This window comes from Pinus tabuliformis, chromosome 7 (assembly GCF_031772625.1).
Source record: "Pinus tabuliformis cultivar Carrire ecotype Pingquan chromosome 7, CPIR1, whole genome shotgun sequence".
Taxonomy (NCBI): domain Eukaryota; kingdom Viridiplantae; phylum Streptophyta; class Pinopsida; order Pinales; family Pinaceae; genus Pinus; species Pinus tabuliformis.
Window position 1 is genome coordinate 1836874779 of NC_142293.1, and position 5410 is coordinate 1836880188.

General features: G+C 35.5%; 1 pseudogene; it reads left to right on the forward strand.

Annotated features, from left to right (window-relative positions):
* Positions 1-3049: 3049 nt before the first annotated feature.
* Positions 3050-3854, forward strand: LOC149255767 (uncharacterized; annotated as a pseudogene).
* The last annotated feature ends 1556 nt before the right edge of the window (positions 3855-5410 follow it).

Genomic DNA, 5410 nt, shown 5'->3' on the forward strand with positions numbered 1-5410 from the left:
CGTGTAATTTGATGACTTATTTTTTGTTTTGGAACAATTTTGTAAGAGTCGTTGAAAGAGAATTTCTAGATAAGGGAAGGTCGACACTCACAAATTTGATTAGAACGTAAAATGAAGAGCATGAAAAATACAAAAACGTCATCAAATTTTCATTTGACAGGCATAGGAGATTTGAAATTCCAAGCCTGCTAGATCTCTTAGTGTTGTAGGGACTGGAACTGTTCATATAGACAATGGTCAATTTAATGATGTATTATGTGTTCCAAGATTATCCTGCAACCTTCTATCTGTATATCAAATAACTCATTCAGGTGAAGGTAAAATTGTTGAATTTTCACCTCACGATGTTGTAATTAAGGAGATAAGAGATCTTAGACAAATTTTAGCTACTGGCATTGCTGATGATTCTAAAAGGTTGTATAAGTTTAACAACTTTGGGTCATCAAATCTTCCCTCAGTATTTGTTGCTCATAATGATGAAGTGAGAAAATTTTGGCATGAGCGATTCAGTCACTTAAACTATCACTCCCTTCAAAATCTATGTAAATAAAATATGGTGACAGGTCTTCCTATAGTATCTTGCAGAGATGGTGTTTGTTCCGGATGTGTACTCGGAAAACATCATCGGGATAGTTTTGAAAAACATGCCTCTTGGCACACCTCATCCCCTTTACAGCTTGTGCACAATGATTTATGTGGTCCACTTCCAGTTGTTTCATTCTCTGGCTACAAGTATTTCTTAACTTTCATTGATGATTTCTCCAGACGCACTTGGGTATACTTCTTAAAACTCAAGAGTGAAGTATTTAACATGTTCTTGGCCTTTAAGGCATTTGTTGAAAAACAATCTAGACATCAAATTCTTAAGCTAAGATCTGATAATGGCGGAGAATATGTTAAAAACAAATTCATCAACTTTTGCACTGAGAATGGAATTCAAATGCAACATATTGTTCCATATACTCCACAACAAAATGGTGTCGCTGAAAGGAAGAATCACAGCTTAAAGGAAATCACTAATTGTATGCTTCAATCTAAAGGACTTAGTCTTAATTTTTGGGTAGAAACAATTAACTGTGCAAATTACATAATAAATTGCACTCCTACTAAGGTTTTAAAGAATATCACTCCAAAAGAAGCATGGAGCTCAATTAAACCATATGTAAGTCACTTTCGTGTTTTTGGAAGTGAAGCGTGGGCCCATATTCCAGATGAGAAACATAAAGCTTTAGAACCTAAGAGTGAAAAATGTATTTGTGTTGGATATTTTGAAGATGTCAAAGGATATAGACTTATTCCACTTAAGTCCAAAAATGTTATCATTAGAAGAGATGTAAAGTTTGCTGAAAATATATTGGCCTAGGAGCCTAGTTCGATGGATGTGGCACCTCTCTCTATGCCTTCTACTTCTGAAAATATTTCTTCTTCAGATGATGACAGTGAGGATGACAATCCTCCCTCACCTTCTCAAGATCCTCCTTCAGCTCCTTAGCTTCCAAAATGGGTTTGTGCTACTCGAGATGAAACAGGTGCTCTTGCAGGTGATCCTACAGATCATCGACGTACACGTTCTCAGTTTGATAGAGCCTCTTCTTTACTGGCTCAACTTCAGCAAATTATAATCCTGACACCTTTGTATAAGCTTCATGCCATCCAGATTGAGACACAGCTATGAATGAAGAATATCATTGATTATTGTAAAAGAGCAATCCTCCACATCACAAATATTCATTATGTGTCACATTATGTTATTATGTGAGAATGGATGACATTGCATTTTTTTCATTGTATTGTGGCATGTTGTGTAATGTGATTTCGGGTTATCGGAAATTTTAACTTCAACCCTATATAATTGTTGAACGGTAAGAATATGTAAATAATATCTTACATTTTAATGACATTATTTTCAATGAAATTGACCTGAATTATTTTTTTAATATATTTTTAATTAAATTTTGTTATGTTTATTGGTATTTTTATTTTGGAATATGGTTTTTGAAGTTTAATTTAATAATCAATAATTTCTAGCATATATTTAAGCACGAACAAAACAAGGAAGAGGAAGAGCTTAAATTTTGTTTATATGTAAATGTATTGAATATAAATTAAGAATTCATTTAAAACAAGTGTTATAGGACTCTTAGTGAGATTATTTTGAAAATAGTTATATCCTTTCTCTTTTTATTAAACTTATTAATTCAAAAAAATGTCATATAAACCTATATCTTATGAGTATGTATTATGTTTTCTTAGGCATGTAGCATTAGTAATCATAGCATAGTTTCTATCTCAATGAGATTGTCCTGGAAACATGTAATCTGCTATAAACCATCGATTGGTTCATCAAGATTGTTCTTATATATTCATATGTAATAGAATATGCACTCATACATTGTGGCATGTAGATTTGGGCAAATAGTATATGTTGATAAGGCAATATTTTGTACATGGTAGGGTTGCAATAAAAACAACAACGTTGGACAAGTAGGGAAAGAAAAAGTCTTTCTAGATGTGCTTATTATGAAGCATTGGGTAATACATTACAAGTCTTTGAATAGTCAATTTTAAATGATTTTTTATAATAATATTTCCTAAGAATCCGCGCTAATACATTACAAGTCTTGAATGGTTTAAGACTATCACTTTCTATTAGTATTACAATAGTATTTGAACCTTCACCACAAATGAAATATATTCGCTGGTAATTTCAATTGACCTAGATAACTTAGATTTTAGGAATAAAGATAATAGATAAATGCTCTAGTGATAACTTTTTCCACCTCTTAATGAAGTAATGCCATTGAACCATTTATTGTGATACATGGAAATACAATTATACCATGTAAATGCCAAAGGCTGAATGAGATAGTTGGGTTCATTAAGGTTTGATTTTTTTTCAAGCACTCGTTTAAATTTGTGATTAACAATTGCTTTATGTGTAATAATTAGTAGCAATTTCCCCAAAAGGTGCAAGGGAACGCTGATAGGATTTTTAAATTGAGAAAAATTGTACTTATAAATTCATTATTTATACAATAAAATATATTTTCATGGCTTGAAATATCTAGCTAGTGGAAATGTTAATTTAACCTCGTTGGAGTTGGTAGGGTTGAGTCTAACGTATTTTCCATCATTGACAAAGTTTAAGTCATTTAAAGAGCTATCCCTTATCCTCTCTAGGTGGAATTCAATAGAAGATTTCTATGGGATTCTTGATATGCTCGTACCATTAGAAGATTTGTGCTTGCTGGGTATTGGGGTTGGGTAAAGAGATTTGGGATGGATTTGGCAGAATTGCCCAAAATTGTGGAATTTGGAATTGTGTAGTTGTGAGGGATTTAGGGATTTAGATTCATCATCCTTTGTAAAAGTTGTCTTCTCTCCAAGAACTTCACTTGAGGAGGTGTATAACTACAACGAATGATGTCCTGATGTTTGATTCAAAACATTGTCAGACGTTGAGGACCCTTATTTTTTATGATGGAGTGGATACAGAAGGACTCCATGTTGTCGTTCAGAAGTGCCAAAGACTAGAAGTTTTAGACCTAAGGTTGCCTCTTGATCTTAGCAATGAGAATTTGGTTGTTATAGCTAAGAACTACCAGTCACTTAAAAGCCTTTGTTTGCACAACTGCTGGCTGGAAATTGGAGTTGGTATAAAATTTCTTGGAGCAAACATGAGATTGTCTCTTGAGGAGTTGGTTTTAGTGAGATGTCATTTTGTTGTGCAAAATCCAGGCATATTGAAAATACTTGGTCAACAACTCAAGTGGCTCAAGGAATTGGATCTTTATGATAATGATTGTCTATGTGACAAAGAGTTGGGAGCCAAGGAAATATCATCATGCTCGTAAACATATCAAGAGTAGGTTTGAAATCAACATTTCATCCAGGTTAGTAGCCATGATATCTACAAGTTGAAGGTAAACACACACACACACAATAGTTTACCAAAATAATTTAATCATTTGTGTGTGACCTTCTTTAGGTCGAGTGTTGAACCTAAGCTCTGATTCTAACTTTTCTTTCATGGCTCACCCAATCCAAGTATTGAACCACACCTTGATACCACTTTGTGATGCTCCCTCCCACCCCTTTGGAATTTCTTGGGTTATGGGAGGTGTTACTTCATAAGCAACTTGACCTCCCTAGTCCATTATGAAGACGACAAGGTTATAAAAATTATCATTATTTAAAGTGTATGGAATTAAATTATGATATTACCATTGTATCCAAATCATCAAGAGCTTTTTGACGATATAAATTTCATCAAAATCCATCACCTGGATCAAAAGTTATTCCCATTTGAATTTTGACCAACTAGAAGTGCCATGCCAACAAGGTATTGCCATGTGGTACCCACATGTGACCCACGTGGGCATGCCATGTCATCCCTGATAGTCCCACATCTCTCATGGTTCCTATGTGGCATCCATATAGATGTGGTCTAATCCTATCGATATTCACCACATGTACACGAGGTCGTGGGATCTACCACTCTGACCCCATCATGTTTTGTGCCTATGATTTGTTAGAAGTGATCCTCCTAATGACGTTATCGTGATCGTGGGTCTTTCCCACAACCTGTAGGAAAATAACCCGATGGCCTCCTCCCCCACATACGTCATCCCATATGTGGTTCAATCCAACAACCCATAGAAAAAAATAGCTCGATGGGCTCCTCCCGTGCATACATCACCCTGACTACGTTCAATCCAATTACTCATAGGAAAAGAGCCTAGTAGCTCCTCCTGCACATATGTCATCTTGGCCATGGTTCAATCCAACTACCCATAGGACAAAGAGCCTAGTAGGCTTCTCTTGTGCATACATCATCCTAACCATGGTTCAATTCAATAACTCGTAGGGAAAAGAGCCCCGTGGGATCCTCCCACGCATATCTCATCCTAGCCGTAGTTTGATCCAACTACCCACAAGAAAAAGAGCTGGTAGGCTTCTCCCACACATATGTCATTCCGGTCATGGTACAATCCAATGACCCATAGGAAAAAGAGTATGATGGAATCCTCTTGCACATACATCATCCCAACCATAGGTCCTTTTGAAAACTCCCACTTTAAAATCTACATGGGGAGCCTAGGGCCGCAAAACCATATAACATATCAAACTAATTTTTTCTAGCAAATGAATACAAATTGGGTAACTACCAAAACTCCAATTCTCTAAACTTATGGCACTAGGGCCCGAGGTCAAGAAGTAAAAAATGGTGAGTGATTAACAACAACGGCAAATACCTCTATACATTAAAATAAAATATTTGTTGAGACTAGAAAGGGGGAAGACCGGAACACTAATTCACACAACACTCATATCTTAGCAAGGGAATACACTAGTTACTCAGACCATACTGGTCCACTGCTAAACTCATTCAAAGAGCCCCGATCAACAA